This window comes from Schistocerca cancellata, chromosome 8 (genome assembly GCF_023864275.1).
Source record: "Schistocerca cancellata isolate TAMUIC-IGC-003103 chromosome 8, iqSchCanc2.1, whole genome shotgun sequence".
Taxonomy (NCBI): Eukaryota; Metazoa; Arthropoda; class Insecta; order Orthoptera; family Acrididae; genus Schistocerca; species Schistocerca cancellata.
This window is the reverse complement of record NC_064633.1, coordinates 358,037,814-358,055,953: the sequence shown is the minus strand read 5'-3', so window position 1 is coordinate 358,055,953 and position 18,140 is coordinate 358,037,814. Positions and strand designations below refer to the sequence as shown.

At 44.0% G+C, this 18,140-nt stretch overlaps 1 pseudogene; it reads right to left on the bottom strand.

Annotated features, from left to right (window-relative positions):
* Window positions 1-1,553: 1,553 nt before the first annotated feature.
* LOC126095969 (5S ribosomal RNA) lies at window positions 1,554-1,670 on the bottom strand (annotated as a pseudogene).
* Between the last annotated feature and the right edge of the window lie 16,470 nt (window positions 1,671-18,140).

The following is an 18,140-nucleotide window of genomic DNA, read 5'->3' as shown; positions in this document are numbered from 1 at the left end:
ACTATGGGATTACATCTGAGGCCATCTGTCCCCTAGAACTTAGAATTACTTGAAGCTAACTAACCTAAGGACATCACACACATCCATTCCCGAGGCAGGATTCGAACCTGCGACCGTAGCGGTCGCGCGGATCCAGACTGAAGTGCCTAGAACTGCTCGGCCACTACGGCCGGCAGACGAATGGTGCTGATGAATGCACGGCTGTCGGCGCGACTCTGCTGAGTATATTTTTCTTGGTGCAAACAGTCCCATTTACTCATTCATGGTGCATGATGTGACTCCGGTTCAATCCTGCGCACGCCTTCTGTCACTGAGATTCTGTAAGGCGTTTAGTATGCACGTCCTGAACATAACGATTCCGCATTCGTGTGACAGTCGTGTAATAACGACCAAAACGAGCAACAGTATGGTGAAATAGCAGACTGTACTTTCGATAAATGGGTATCCTGTTGCTGTCGGATTCTGGTACGTGGTCCATCTTACACAAGTAACAACACCATCTTGTAAAAACAGACAACATCCAAAAGTAGTTTGTGATTGAGAAACCCGCTGCATTTTACCATATCTGCGGTACGTGCAGGTTCTGCACAATTAAAGTGCCAGCTTGAAAACGGAGAAGAAAGAAAACCACTGCTCAAAATGCCGTCAAATTTGAACTGTGTGTTATTGATACAGGGGAATACGCAAGGGAAAATATTGACCAATATATGACGCTGTAAGCGTGAGAAAATGTACAGCAACAGACGTGCGGCACACGGCTATTCTTCAGTTAGCGTCCGAGACGCCAAACATGACTGTCCGCAAGAATGATCGAGCGCTGCTTGTAAAGATCTTTTACACAAATGGTTACTGTACCCCAATAGCCTAGTGGAAGTTCCACACACTCGAGGGTAGCAAAAAAGTCATTAGTTCGATGTCTACTAAGGGTCTGGAGTAACAGATTACAAAATTCGAAAAGACAGAGGAAGGAAAGCAGCTGAGCCGACGTCTGTCGAAGATGTGGCCAGAGCAGCGCAGCTGCGGTGGGGCGCATCACGCAGTGCACGGGGTATCGGCTGATCGTTGGGCATGGCTGCGAGCACGGTGCACAAAATTCAACGACCCACCCTGCATTGCTATCCATAAAAAATCAGTTTCTGCTGACCGGCCAGCAAGGTAAACGTTCGCTCTTGAATTTCTTCCTGGCATGGAAGAACACAATGAATTACCACGGAACATTGTGTGGACAGACGAAGACCATTTCCATCTCAAAGGACATGTAAATACCCAGAATTGCGGAGTGAGCAATGCAAAATCCTCAAGCACGTCAACCGGTACCATTTCATTCTGTAAAGGTGACGGCATCGTTAATGCACTCCGTCTTCAGGCCACAAGTGGCCCATCGGGACCATCTGACCGCCGTGTCATCCTCAGATGAGGATGCGGATAGGAGGGGCGTGTGGTCAGCACACTGCTCTCCCGGTCGTTATGATGGTTTGCTTTGACCGGAGCCGCTACTATTCGGTCGAGTAGCTCCTCAGTTGGCATCACGAGGCTGAGTGCATCCCGAAAAATGGCAACAGCGCATGGCGGCCGGATGGTCACCCATCCAAGTGCCGGCCACGCCCGACAGCGCTTAACTTCGGTGATCTGACGGGAACCGGTGTATCCACTGCGGCAAGGCCGCTGTCACATCGTTTATAGTACGGCCGTATTTTTTCGACTGGATGAGACCTGCTCATCCTGTTACCTGTACCGTACTAGTAAACGACAGGAGAGTCCTTTACGTACCACTCTTCAACAGTGTGGAAGTGTGGGTAGGGTCATTTCTATGTAAGACGGTGCGCATCCGCACATTGCACAGACAGTGTAGCGGTTGCTGCAGTGGCATTTCGGAAATTCTAGATTTTCAGCCGTCATTTCCCTACAGCTTGCCCGTCCAAATCATCCAATCTTAATCCGTGTGACGTCTGTAGGATTATCTGAAAGATGTGATCAGTGTTCCAAGTAGAATGTAGCTGTAGACACGCACTGCGCAACGTGTTCTGAAAGAGACCAGCGAGACATTCCGATCTGCTGAGGAACTTGCTGTTTCTCGATTTCAGTTTGTAGAAGAAAACGGTGGACAACATACTGAATCTGTCTTACGCCACTCACACGACAATCAGAAACCGATGTCGTTTAGCTTTTTATTCAGTTTTTAGCTCAAGGACGGTTTAAATGCGACGCCATTTTGCTTTTTATACAGTTTTTGGCCCAGTGACAATTAAAACCAATGACATTTTGCTTTTTATGCAGTTTTTGGCGTTACGACAATTAAGAACCGATTTCTTCCATCTGATGTGGTGCGACCTAGCAGTGATGGATTGTAGAATACTAGTGAAATGCAATTAGTCTTCAAAGGAGATTGCTTACACTTCAGTCGTGCGATTTACCTCATACTATTGCTTAAGAATATGGGACCCGTACCAAATAGAACAAGCAGAAGTTATTGATCTTTTACAGAGAAAGGCAGCACGAATGTTCACATGTTTGTTTGACGGGTAGGGGAGTGTCACAGAGATGATAAATTAACTGGACTGGCAGACTTGAATACAGACGGAAACTGTCCTGAGAAAGTATACTAAGTTTTAACAATGGTCTTTAAGTGCTTACCTTAGGAATAGAGGCTACCTCAAGGCCATACATATCATGCCCATAGGGATCGTGAGGACGAGGACTAATTACAGCAACACAGAGGTGTCTAACCAATAAGTCTTCCCGCGCTCCGTACGCGAAGGAATGGGAAAACGCCCTAACAACTGGGACTGTAGGACGCATCGTCTTCCTTGCAGTGGTTCGCAGAGTATAGATGTAGATGTAGATTGGAAGAATTATTCAACATGATAAATTTTTTATAAAAAATCAAACTCCTCCAGCTGTATTTAAGATATATTTATTTGGCTACTAGTTTCGACGTTGCGTCAACGCCATCTTCAGGCCCGTACACTTTGATGATAACAATTGTGTGTGGCTGAGTACTAGAAGTCCGCGGTGAGACCAATACGTGCTCCACATGGATAGCGGACATTAACTTCAGACAGTACTGCCCGCCATCCATGTGGAGCACATATTGATCTCGCCGCGGACTTCTAGTACTCAGCCAAATAAATATGAAATCTTAAGTACGGCTGGAGGAGGTTCATTTTTAATAAAAATTTTACCAGCTAATGTCCCACCATCATCCAGTTTAAATATGGATATAGGAAGATTGAATAATTTTTTGTCTGTTGGGCATATATTTTGAATTTAATAAAATCAATTTGGGTGGTAAAAAAAGAAGTAGAGACGATCCTGTGTTAAAAACACCAAATTAGCGTCACTGTTGTGAGACTAAAAATAGACTCTTTTCAAGGGCACCCATACGATAGTATTTGTGTGTGTTTGGGGGGGGGGGGGCGGAGGGTGAAGGGGTAGGCGGTAGGATATGTCTTTGGGTATGAAGTAATTTTGAAGGTGAATGGCAGTTTGTAAGTAGCCATTGAAACGGTCAAGTTTCGACCTTGTTAAAAACCTGCGTGAAACTGTTAAATAATTTTCTTGAAAGACGAACATCTGACTACATTATACCTTTCTTTTCCTTGAGAGATAAGGATGCCCCCTCCCCTGCCGCGCCTTTCCGTCGGACTCGGGCGCCCTTGGTTCGTTTCCTCACACAAATAAAGCTCTTCCATGGCGTGCCGAGAAAGGTGATCTGCTATTTGAATATTGTTACTTTCTTAAGATTTACGGAAACAGAACTGCTTAGCGGAAGGAAGCCATCTGGAAAATACCATCATGAGGTAACGAGCTGCATAAAATTATAGAGAATGAGGAGGAATACTAGAGTCCAAACTCGGAATGAACACAGCGTGGATATAAAAAGTGAAGTACTTTTCAAAGGAATCTCGCAATTTGCCTTAAGCATTTAACGGAAATCACAGAAAAACGGTGGATGTTTTATAAACAAGCCGGTCAACAATCCGTTCAAAACTCATTAAGTTGATAAAGGACTGAATCGACTGCACACAGTTTATTTTTAAAATTGGATTGACCCGGTTCGGGTCACATGCAAAACTTTAGCGACACGTTGAATATCGTTAAGCTACTCCTAATGATCGAGCATGTAACGAACTACACTTTCAGTGTACCGCTGAAGAGGGCTAACTAGTCAGCCACTGGTCCAGCTTAATAAAATTTTAAAAGTAAGTCATACAAAACCAGTCTCGACAGATCGAAAATGAAAATTATGTGTATCAGGACGGACAGACTTCGGTTCAAATCGTCTTCATCCCGAATACGAGTCCAGTATTTCTCTACAATTCAGAAAAGGTCGAGGAAAGGTCTACTAATCTCCGTACACCAATACCGCAACTTTCCCCTCAGACAGTAGAGGGCATATATAGCGGGTTTCTCTGCTAACAGTGATCAGACGAATTTTCTCTGGTGTTTCGGCAGATATCTACATTGAGTAACTGGATTAAGCCCAAACAATTACTGTCATCACTTGTTTTTTGTGATGCCCAGTGTCAACAGAAAGCGTCGGTTTGTTTCTAAGTACAAACAAAATTATTTTTGAATCGGAATTTTACATGCCAATTCGATAGAGCGCTCCCAAATTAGTCCAGTTAGATATGCGTTTTAGCGACATATCTTAACAGGGGTAATAAAGCACAAAGAATAAACAGCAATGCAGTATCGACTCAGTACGCGCGGCATGTTTGGCGGCAGCAGACACCATAAAAGAAATATCCCACTAGACTAACCTGGACCGTTCTTTTGAACAGGCATGTAAAACTGCTGTTTAAAAATTAGGGGAAAAAAAACCGACGCTTTCCGTCGAAACTGGCCGTCGCGTGAAAGATGTAATGAGCACTGTTTGTTTGGTCTTCCTCCATCTACACAATGCGAAAACGAAACTGCAGATATCTGCTGAAACAGCAAAGAAAGTGTGCCTGACGACTCTTAGAGAGACGCCATGTTTACAGGGTGACTCACGAAGATATGCAAATATTTTAATATGTTACTCTACTAGTCAAACTAAACAAAAAAGTTACTATAAACGTAGGTCCCCAAATGTTTAGTTACGGAGTTACGGCTAATAAAAGATTTTGCCTGAAATTTAGCAACTTCGCTAATATGAAGCCATTGCAAAACTGTGCGAAGTTAAAGCAAGGCACTATTTCCATCTACTTTGTTGTTATTGATTTGGGGAATCTAATGAAACATGTCCCATACATGTATTTGCAGCAATTTTCCAGCACATCCAGAGAAGCAAAGATGTAATGCGGTAACATTTTTAATTTGTTAACTACTTGGCCCATTTGTTTTTTAAATTCCAGACAACTGCACAAAGTTTTCAATAAAAGCTGCACAGAATTTAATTTTGGAAACATTATGGTAATAACGTTACCTGAAACTGTATGAATGTGTCAGATTATCTGCTTTTATTAATATCATAGCACACATGAATTCATGTTAAACCAGAAAAAACAAAGCCCAGTGTTAAGGAAGTTGTACAGCGTATACAATTTCACAATACATTTACAATAAATGTTCAAAAATATCCCCACCGAGTTCAACGCATTTAGCTGCACGTGTATGAACAGGTTTTATTTCTCGTTTTAGTTTCATAGGGTTGTTCTTAATTTCGTCTGTTGGATTCATAATGCAACTAATGTCTCACGTGTATTGTACTTTGTCCTTATAAAATATGTCTTTCATCCTTCCCCATACACAAAAATTCATTGGTGTTAAATCGGGTGATCTGGGTGGTCACAGCCGTGCAGCACCACGACCAATCCATTTCTGGAGAAAATGTTCATTTAAATGTGTAGTAACGGCGTTCTTTCACTGAAAATTACAGGAAAGTAGCTCGTTTCAAGCTTAGGAAACGACTGAAACAACTCACTAACGGTTGCCAACAAATAAACGTTTCTACATTCTTAATGGAAAGCAAAGAAATTTACTTGTATAACAATCTTTGCTTCTCTGGATGTTCTGGAAAGCTACTGCACGTCTGGCACATGTTTTATTAGATTCACCAGACCAATAACAAAAAAAAGTAAATGGAAATCGTTCTTTACTTTAACCTCGTACACTTTTACGGTGGCTTCATATTAGCGAAGTTGTTAAATTCCGGGCAAAATTTTTTATTAGTCGCAACTCCGTAACTGAACATTTGGGGACCTATGTTTATATGAACATTTTCCTTTAGTTTGACGTAGAATAACATTTTGAAACATATACAAATCTTCGTGAATCACCATGTATTTGAGCAGACGGGTCCTTTCGGAGTTGCAGAATGACAAAAGCTTTCGAGTGTTTTCGTTCTCGTTTTAGCTCTATGTTTGAATCAACTCATCCAAACATTTACGCTTTGAGTAGGGAAATCAAAGAAGCAACGGAAGACAAGTATCCATTAAGAAAAAAAATGGCATAATGACAAAATGGTGAAATGGACGTATTGTAGCTACTGAAATGTGCTTCGCACAAGGCTTAAATGTTATTGTTTCCAACTAAAAGTGCCTGAAAATAAGTCTGTTTATCATACACTTTTTCTTTATACAAATTTACTTCATTTTTCGGTCGATTAGCTCATTTAGGATTGTTATTTACCATTTTTCAAATATTGTAATTAACCCTTTAGCTTAAGACTATTACGCTACTATAGTAGGGCTTGCAAAAGAGTAGGTAAGAGAAAATTACAGATCTGTTGCCGTTGCAAAGCATGAGAGCCGGTTCTAAAGGCAGTTTTACACAAGTTGCGGAGCTCGTGTTTTAAGGAGGTAAAAGTTGCAGAGTTAGTGTGCTAAGCAGGTAGGAGTTACTGAGTTTATGTGAGCAGTAAAGGGATCAAGGACGCTGTTGTTTTTTTGCACTGCCAGGAACATACAAATACGAGAATGAAAAATGTGCTATGCCACTGACTCTTCCACTTTGTACAAACGAAACAGCTCTCTTCTTCGAGTTGCTGTGCGTCTTGCCGTTGCCGCCTCGGGCAAAGACGGCTTGCGTGGTTTGTAAGTCCTCCGTTCGGCGGTTTGCGGAGGAAATTTCGCCGAAGAAAAATTGCGGAAAAGTGGTGCACGGCGCGCCTCGGCCACGGCACGGCAGGCACCTGCAGGCGAGGCAAAAGTCGGATTCTTCCGGCCTCCGCTGATATTTATGACTTCCGGGGCGGGAGGGCTTTTGTGGGAAGCCGTAGGCCCGCGGGGGAAAAATTCCAGGAGTCGCTAGAACCGCGGACAATCCAGGGACAATGAGCGCCTCTGCGCCTTGGCGCAGGCCATTTTTGCGGCGGTATTGTGGCCAGCCTGACAAATGGTGCGTCCACCGCTTCCGTCGTTTTCCTCTGAAGCGGTCAGCAGCGGGTCTCACACCCCGTGGGACTCGCACCGACTTTTATCACGGCTCATGTTTGTCTAACGACACAGCAAAGAATTGTGTCCATTTCTGAGACTGTTAGCTCTTTGCTCTTCGGTTTGGTAGCTTTACGATCATTTCATATGTGGATTTTAAACCGATGGCTTCATCAGACCACCGTGTTGAAGGTCGTATGTCCACTAAGCACACACTACGATGACAAAGGTCACAGGGTATTGATATTCACGTACATAAATGGCCGTAGTATCGCGTACACGACGTATAAGAGGGTAGTACATTCGCGGATCTGTCATTTGTACTTAGATGATTCGTCTGAAAGTGTATCCGACGCTACTGCGGCCGCACAAAAGCAATTATCGGACGTCGAACACAAAATTGCAGTTGGAGCTAGAAGCAGGGGACATTCCATATTGGTAATCGTTTAGGAACTCAATATTATCAGATTCGCAGTAGCCGGACGGCCTTCTCAGGGGAGTTGGAAAGGGGACAAAAGTTTTTTCACATTTTCGGATTTTTATGTCATTATAAAATTTGCAACCTTCTGAATGAAATGATATACAGGGTGAGTCACCTAACGTTACCGCTGGATATATTTCGTAAACCACATCAAATACTGACGAACCGATTCCACAGACCGAACGTGAGGAGCGGGGCTAGTGTAATTGGTTACTACAAACCATAAAAAAATGCACGAAAGTATGTTTTTAACACAAACCACCGTTTTTTAAATGGAACCACGTTAGTTTTGTTAGCACATCTGAACATATAAACAAATACGTAATCAGTGCCGTTTGTTGCATTGTAAAATGTTAATTACATCCGGAGATATTGTAACCTAAAGTTGACGATTGAGTACCACTCCTCCGCTGTTCGATCGTGTGCATCGCAGAGCACCGAATTACGTAGGGATCCAAAGGGAACGGTGATGGACCTTAGGTACAGAAGAGACTGGAACAGCACATTACGTCCACATGCTAACACCTTTCTATTGGTCTTTTTTACTGACGCACATATTCAACATTGTCGTGATAGGGCGTTCCAACTCCCCTTCAACGAGCGAGAGCAGCAGCGTTTGTGTAGAGTCTTCAATGTTGACAGACTAGCCACACTGCTTGGAATAATCTCAGAAATTAGAGTGGGACGTGCGACGAAAGGATCCGTTAGGAGGTGTAGCGACATACAGCACGATTTTGAACGCAGCGCCTGTCTGAGGCTCGTGGCCATGTGGGTTGGACCCAAGACGACTGGAAAACTGTGTCCTCATCAGATGAGTTGATATTTGAGCCGGTAAGACCTGATTGTATGTTTCGAGTGTGGCGCAGACCCCACGAAATTATGGACCCAAATTGTCAACAAGGTATTTCCCATCCTTTTGGTGGCTCATAATGGCGCGGGCTGTATTTACTTGGAATGCACTGAGTCTTCTGACCCAGCTGAACCGATCACTCACCAGTCGGAGCTTTTGCATATTATAATCGCAGTTTGTTGATGACAATGCCCCAAGTCACCTAGTCACAATTGTTGGCGGTTGATCTGAAGAACTTTCTGGACAATTCGAGCAAATGATTGGGCCACCCAGGTCGCCTGCATGGGACAAAATGGAGAGATCAGTTCATGTACAGATTTCTGTATTGGCAACACTTTTGCAACTGTGGACGGCTATAGAGGCAGCATCCACCAATAGCCGACTGAGTAACACTACACAACAGAAACTATTTATGCACCATTATTCAAAAATGGTTCAAATGGCTCTGAGCACTATGGGATTAAGCTTCTAAGGTCATCAGTCCCCTAGACTTAGAACTAACCTAAGGACATCACACATATCCATGCCCGAGGCAGGATTCGAACCTGCGACCGTAGCGGTCGCACGGTTCCAGACTGTAGCGTTTAGAACTCCTCGGCCACCTCGGCCGGCGCACCATTATTCATCTTTGGTTATTGGTTTGCAAAGCAACCAAGCAGCAAGCTCTTACGTTTGTACAGAATTCTAAAAAAAAGTTATTCAATAATTCTCAACTTACAGAATACGTTTCATATACTTGCTGTTTTATTGAGAAACTATATCACTTGCGATATTTAAAGAGAACTGAGGATAGCAGTATCACCTGCGAATCTTACCATTGTAATCCTTTCACCTTGGATTTTTAATTTACCTTAACTGTTCTCTTATTTCCGTCGTTCCTCATTCGATATATAGATTGAACACTAATGGCAAAAAGACTGTGTTCCTGTCTACATCATTTTTATTCCGAGCACTTAATTCCTAGTCTTCCACTCTTATTGTTTCCTTTTGGTTCTTGTTCATGTTGTACACTACCCGTCAGAGTTCCGAAATCTTGCACCATTTGACATTGTCGAACGCTTTTGCCAGGTCGACAAACTCTATGAAAGTGTCTTGATTTTTATTTAGCCCTGCTTCCATTATCAGTCGCAACGTGAGAACTGCCTCTCTGTTGTCTTTACCTTTCCTAAAGGCAAACTGATCGTCATCTAACACACCATCACTTGTTTTTCCATTCTTCTGTACAATTTTTGTCAGCGGTTTGGATGCATGAACTGTTAAGCTGATCGTGTGATAGCACTCGCACATGTCAGCTCACAGTCTTCGGAATTGTGTGGCTGATGTTTTTTGGGAAGTCAGATGGATTATCGCCCGACTCATACATTCTACACATCAACGTGTATAGTCGTTCTATTGGCAGTTCCCACAATGATTTTGGCAATTCTGGTGAAATGTTATCGCTACTGCTTTATCTGATCTTCCATAGCTCTTTTAAATTCTACTCTAATACAGCACATCTTAGCTCTTTTATGTCGACTCCTCTTTCTTCTTCTACCAAGTCATTTGACAAGACATCCTGGTCATAGGTGCCTTCATCGAACACGCTCAGTCCATCCAATCTCTCATCTGCATTTAACATTAGAATTCCAATTTCACCCTTAATGTTACCACCCTTGCTTTTAATTTCACGGAAGATTGTTTGGACCTTCATATATACTGAATCAGTCCTTCCGAAATGATTTCTTTTTCGATTTTTTCACATTTTTCATGCAGCCATTCCGCCTTAGCTTCCTTGCATTTACTGTTTATTTCAATCATAAGTGACTGACATTTCTGTATTCTTGACTTTCCCTGAATATTTATGTACTTCCTTCTTCCGCCTATGAACTGAAAAATTTCTTCCGTTACCCATAGTTTCTTGGCAGTTACCTTCTTTGTATCTACGTTTTTCGTTCCACCACCTGTGATTACTATTTTTAGAGATCTCCGTTCCTCGTGAACTTAACTGCCTGCTAAGTTATTAACTATCACCATGTCTATTGTCTTAAGAACTTCAAGCGCTTGTCTTCATTCCTTAGTGCTTCCGTATCACACATATTTGTACATTGAGTCTTACTGCCTAGTCTATTAAACTTGAAATTTTCCCATAGCTCCCGGCTTTTTCCAGGTATACCTCTTTCCCTTGTGTTTCTTGAACAGAGTATGCGCTACTGCTAGCTGAAATTTATTGGACAACTCAGTTAGTCTTTCTCCTTTCTCATTCCTAGTAGCAAGCCCATATTTTAATGTAACGTTTTCTTCACTCCTCCCCCTACAACCGCATCCCGATTTCCATGTCTATTAGACTTTCATTTCCCTTTCATGCACTGATTTATCTGTTGATTATCTTCATAAACTTTCTGCATCTCTTCATCTTCAGCCTGCGACGTCGACATGCATACCTGAAACATTGTAATCGGTGCTGGTTTTGATTCTGATGAGAACAATCTTATCACTGAGCTGTACACAGTAAATCACTCTCTGCCCTACCTTCCTGTTCAATACGAATCCTACTCCCGCTGTACCATTTTATGCTGCTGTTGATATTTCCCTATACTCATCTGACCAGATATCCTGGTTTCTTTCCAGTTCACTTCAGTGACTCCCATTATTTCTAGATTGAGGCGTAGCGTTTCCATTTTGAGATTTTCTACCACACGTGCCATGTTCACATTTCTAACATTTCACGGCACGACTCATAGAACGTTATCCTTTCGATGGTTATGCAATCTTTTCCTCATGATCACGTCCCCATTGGCAGTTCACTCCCGGAGATCTGGATGAGGGACTATTCCGAAATCTTTTGCCGATGGAGAGATCGTCAAAGCATTTCTTAAAGTCCATGCCAAAGAGTCTGTAGCTACGTATTATTTGTCTTTAATATAACTGCATTACTGTTTCCATCGTTTTCTGCGTTCTCTTGCCGTTGATCATGGCTGATTCTTCCACCTTTAGGGGCAGTTTCCCACTCCAAAGAGCAAGAGAGTGCTTTGAAGCTCTGTCCACTCCTCCGTCCTCTTTGAAACGATCATTGGCAGAACGAGGGTCTCTTCTTATGCCGGGAGTCTTTGACTGCCATTGCTGATGATTTTTGTTCAAATTTTAAGCGGTGGCGCAGTTAGAACCCGGGACTGTGGACATTTTCAATTATAATTGAAGTCGCTACCCTAGAGAAAGGATGTCTACTCTTTCACTTCTCCAACATAGCAAGGGACCCGTATTGATGAACAATACTCAAGAGTCGGTCTTTCAAGTGTCGTGGTTGCCACTTTTTCCGCAGATAAATTACGTTTGTTCAAGATTCTTGCAATGTATGTTATTCTGGCATAAAATTTTCCTACAATACGTTTTATATGCTCATTCCACTTTCAGTCACTTCGGATGGTTGGTCTTGGGTGTTTTATAGTTGTTATCTTTTCAGCGATTTGTCACCAATAGCGTAAACGAACAGTAATGTATCTTTTGCTGCTGTATGCGTTGCATTAATTAACGAGTTAGGTCATCTACCAGCCGCTGTACCAATCGTGGACAGCCCCGAAATGCTTCCTGTTATTCACTCAGCCCCATCGAGCATCTGACGTTATCTATTACATAATTTGTATATACGGTCCAGTCACATTAATGTGACCAACGTCTTTGTTGTACGTCAACGTGTAATAACCCCTCACAAATGGGAGGCTGCTGAATCCTGCTGAAAAGTGATGCCAAGGCCGCACATCGTCGTCCTTTATAGTCCAACGATATATCGCTCTCCGAGACTATTTTCGAACACTAGCATTAGCTGTTTCTTACCTGGATACTTTAAGCCAGGAGCTTCTACATTTGACGGCAAAGTGAAATGGATACTCTGAGAAGCAGGTTCGTAAGGCTGTGAGGTTTGGACCATCCCCGGAGGCGCATGAAGCGGACCTTTATTCCTTATGCTGAGAGCACATCGTTTAAGACTGGAAGAATTTCACGGAGTGTGCACCGTCCACCTGCCAAGATTAAGGCACTGTTCGGCTCCCTTAAAAATGATCTGAGACTTACGAAGCCTGACATATACAAAATTCCCTGTCATGTGAGATGACTTACATCAGCTGCTCTATTCGCACAGATCAGGGCTGGTGCGTGGATCATCGACGTTACACGAGGCTGCGACAGCATGAAAAATTGACAGTACTCTAACATTGTTTAAGAGTATCGTCAGGAGTGCTCCAAGGGGTGGGGACCATTGTTATTTTCCACGTATGTGCATAAAATAAATGATATGACGAGCAGAGTGATGTTTGCCGATGATGCTGTGGTATACAGGAAGATCTCGACTTTGAGTGAGTGTAGGATAATACAAGATAACTTACACTAAATCTCTAATTGGTGTAATGAGTGACAACTAGTTCTAAATGTGAAAAAAGTGTAAAGTAATTCAGATGGAGAGGGAAAACAGTCCTATAATGTTACGAATACAGCATTAGTAGTGTAGTACTTGACACCGCCAGGCCAATTATATATCTAGGTGTAACGTTGCAAAACGATGTGAAATGGAAGGAGTATGTAAGGATTGTTTTGGGAAGATGAACGATCGACTTCGGTTTACTAGGAGAGTCTTAGAAAAGTGTGTTTCACCTCGAAAGGAGACTTCATATGGAACACAATGCGACCTATTCTTGAGCTCTGCTGTTGTGTTTGAAATCCCCACCAGCTCGGATTAAAGGAAGCCATCGAAGCAGCTCAGAGGCAGGCTGCTAGATTTGGTACCGGTAGGTTTGATCTATACGCAAATACAGAGGAGATGTTTTAGGTACCCAAATGAGAATCTCTGGATGGAAGGCGACGTTCTTTTCGAGGAACGTTACTAAGAAAATTTAGAGAACGGTTCAGCTGAAGCAAACTGTAGAACCATTCTGCAGCAGTCTACACTTCACGTAAGGGCGGCGATCATATGTCAAAAGAAATGAATAAGTATTTAGAAGTAGTTTTCCCATCGCTCTATTTCCTTGGGGAACAGGAAAGGGAGTCGTTTTCCTCTCGCTCTATTTGCTTGTGGAAGAGGAAAGGAAATGACTGGTAGTGGTGCTACGTACACTCCTCCACTCACCGTACCGTGGCTTTCGGAGTGTCTATATACACTCCTGGAAATTGAAATAAGAACACCGTGAATTCATTGTCCCAGGAAGGGGAAACTTTATTGACACATTCCTGGGGTCAGATACATCACATGATCACACTGACAGAACCACAGGCACATAGACACAGGCAACAGAGCACGCACAATGTCGGCACTAGTACAGTGTATATCCACCTTTCGCAGCAATGCAGGCTGCTATTCTCCCATGGAGACGATCGTAGAGATGCTGGATGTAGTCCTGTGGAACGGCTTGCCATGCCATTTCCACCTGGCGCCTCAGTTGGACCAGCGTTCGTGTTGGACGTGCACACCGCGTGAGACGACGCTTCATCCAGTCCCAAACATGCTCAATGGGGGACAGATCCGGAGATCTTGCTGGCCAGGGTAGTTGACTTACACCTTCTAGAGCACGTTGGGTGGCACGGGATACATGCGGACGTGCATTGTCCTGTTGGAACAGCAAGTTCCCTTGCCGGTCTAGGAATGGTAGAACGATGGGTTCGATGACGGTTTGGATGTACCGTGCACTATTCAGTGTCCCGTCGACGATCACCAGTGGTGTACGGCCAGTGTAGGAGATCGCTCCCCACACCATGATGCCGGGTGTTGGCCCTGTGTGCCTCGGTCGTATGCAGTCCTGATTGTGGCGCTCACCTGCACGGCGCCAAACACGCATACGACCATCATTGGCACCAAGGCAGAAGCGACTCTCATCGCTGAAGACGACACGTCTCCATTCGTCCCTCCATTCACGCCTGTCGCGACACCACTGGAGGCGGGCTGCACGATGTTGGGGCGTGAGCGGAAGACGGCCTAACGGTGTGCGGGACCGTAGCCCAGCTTCATGGAGACGGTTGCGAATGGTCCTCGCCGATACCCCAGGAGCAACAGTGTCCCTAATTTGCTGGGAAGTGGCGGTGCGGTCCCCTACGGCACTGCGTAGGATCCTACGGTCTTGGCGTGCATCCGTGCGTCGCTGCGGTCCGGTCCCAGGTCGACGGGCACGTGCACCTTCCGCCGACCACTGGCGACAACATCGATGTACTGTGGAGACCTCACGCCCCACGTGTTGAGCTATTCGGCGGTACGTCCACCCGGCCTCCCGCATGCCCACTATACGCCCTCGCTCAAAGTCCGTCAACTGCACATACGGTTCACGTCCACGCTGTCGCGGCATGCTACCAGTGTTAAAGACTGCGATGGAGCTCCGTATGCCACGGCAAACTGGCTGACACTGACGGCGGCGGTGCAGAAATGCTGCGCAGCTAGCGCCATTCGACGGCCAACACCGCGGTTCCTGGTGTGTCCGCTGTGCCGTGCGTGTGATCATTGCTTGTACAGCCCTCTCGCAGTGTCCGGAGCAAGTATGGTGGGTCTGACACGCCGGTGTCAATGTGTTCTTTTTTCCATTTCCAGGAGTGTATGTAGATGTAGGTAATACGTGGGACATGTGATGAAATTTGGCAAGCTCGGGATAGTTGTCAGTCCTTCCGGTTTCTGGAGCAGTGTTTATATTCTTTGCGTAATGTAAAACCTAGGCATTTTGAGTTCTGGATGGTCATCTTCAAGCATTGAATACAATTAAATTATCAATAAGTTGAATACTTTTTAGCCCATGTAATGTACACTGTTCATACAAACTATTCAAATTTATAGATGATATTCGCCTCTGCCTTCGATTATCGTCATCGTTAGTATTCTGCCGGAGGGCAAGTCTTCACATAGTAGCTCTCCACGTACCACTGTTATTAGGTTGTCAGACAATTTGATTAATAAAGACAAGTGTTTTCCTGTTAACAGAATGCAACCTTGTACGATACTGCACCAAGACAGAACGCCCTTTTGGACGTCCGACTCGAGTCTTAAAAAATGATCCCGGGGTGCGATATATCGTTGGCGGAAGAACACCAGCCCAGTGTAGGGGATGGAAAGCGTGGTGAGCTGCACAAGCGTCGTGTACGATATGGAGGTCTATATAGGACGACGATTTGCAACCTTGGCGCCAGTTTTCAGCATGACTCAACAGCAGCAGCAGAGTTCTCCTGAATACGGTGAACAGATGGATCGCCGAGATATACGATCACGTTCATTTTAGGATCCGGTAGAGAAGCCAAGACGACTACCAGAGTAATACTTTTTGTGTATCTTTTGATCTGCCACTAGTCATACTGTAGAATGGCTTCTTTACGTATTTTAAAGCCTAGGCATTTCGATTTCTGGATGGTCATCTCGAAGCATTGCAGACAATTAAATTATGAATAACTTGAATACTGTTTAGCGCAAGTAATCCACGATGTTCATACAAACTATTTAAGTTTATAGACGATATTCTTCTCTGCCGTAGAATATCATCATCATTAGTGTTCTGCCCTAGGGCAGTTCTTCACATTAAAGCTCTCCACAAACTCCTGTCATTTTCTATCCTCTTCGTTTTCTGATAATTGTCCCTATCCTTATACTATCTACTGTCTGGTATCTTCTGCGTTCTATCCCTCTTCTGCCATTCACCGTTCCTTCCATAGCATCCATCAGTAAACAATATCTTCTCATCCAGTGTCTAGGCCAGCTGTGTTTCCTCTTCGTGTTTACCTTTAATATACCTCTCCCTTCCCCCACTCTTCTCAGCACCTCCTCATTTCTCACTTAGTCTACTTATTCTATCGCTTCCCTTCTTTTCCAATTCCACATCTAAATTCCTATTCCTGTTTCTTCTCCTTTCCTCAACATACATGTCTCAGCTCTGTATAATGCAACGCTGCATATAAAGCACTTCGATAGTCTCTTCCTTAGATCACTGTCCATGCGCCCTCAGAGAAGACTCGTCATTTTATTAAATGCCTTCTTGGCAATTACTATACGTGTTTTGACCTCCTTATTACACTCATGTCGTCTGTAGTTATGATTTTTAGATATCTGAAAGCACACTTGTTCTATATCTTCCTGTCTTAACTTTATAGTTATTCTTACTTTTCTTGCACTTAACACCAAACATTTTTTGTGGTGTCCTACGGTCGGCAGGAAAGAACAAACTATCAAGTTTGAACACACTTTGCTTAACTAAAACGCCTTCTTGGCGTGCACTCATTTCTAAACTCAAGAACAACAAGAAACACAATAATTCTTCTGGTGGCAAAAGCCCCGTAAAAGTTACTTGACCATGAATAGCAGTAATAACAACCACAATATATGGTAAACAATTCAAAAGTGGCGTTACGTCCAATATGATACAAATATCTACAGAAGATTACGGCGAGTGTCTACTGGGCTAGAACCAGCGTAGGTATCGACCGGAGCTGTCCTAGCTGTAGGTACACACTGCCGGTCTGACTCTGCTGGTGTGCTCATAACACTGATTCCGCAGAGTGCTACACTTAGTCACAGTAGTTCTTATTGGTAGATCTCTGTTACATGATTTTTCACGAAGTAGTTCGTGTTACGTGGAAGGTCTGTTGATGTTTACATTCGCTGGCGATGTTTCATATGAGTTCTTGAAGGGAGGTCGGCAGCCCATCTTGCTTGTCTGTTGTGTGGGTCCTCTAACGACATAATTTTTTTTCCTATTAATTCTCATTCAGAATTCCTCACAGATCTTATTTAAATCTTTTAACATGCCAGTCATAGTTTTATCGCTCTCTATCAATAATACCGTATCGTCCCCGAATACATTGTATCTTCCCACGACCAGCGCACACTTCTCTTTATCGTTTCAGACATTCCTGAATAATATGCTCCAAATCTATGTTAAACAATGTTGGAGAGAGACAGGAGACTTGTACGATTCCCCTTCGAATTGTGCTCATTCCCAAGCTGTATTCGTAGTTTCTGTTGTAGGTCCTTCGAGTATGTCGCTACCCAACTGCGTGGAAATCGCGTAGCTGTTTGTATGAGAGCTGACCTTCCTTCTGGTGCACTGACGGCTACTCTCAAAGCATGAAGAGCGCACAGGGCGCGCGAATGCGCAAGCGGCCCGTGGCAGCGCAGTGGAGCAGAGTGGTGGCTGGGTGCCGGGTGGCTGTGGCCACCAGCCCGCGGCGCCTTGCCTTGCCTACGCGACTGCATTAGCATACTCATGCCGCGGCGCGCCGAGCCCGCAACTACCGCTGCCCCCTGGTGCTCTTTATATTTAGCCCGACGTCCCAGTCATTAGACATGGACAATTTTGCCCCCGCCTGTGTTTTTCCCCGTATAACCTCCAGGGCTCCCTCAGCAGTTCATTGCCTTGCGTCTTCATTTTTCACGGGTTCAACACTTATGCTCGTTACTGGACTGTGCGTAAGTTTAGGCATGTGTCCGTGCCACAGTTCTACTCGACGTGTTATATGTACA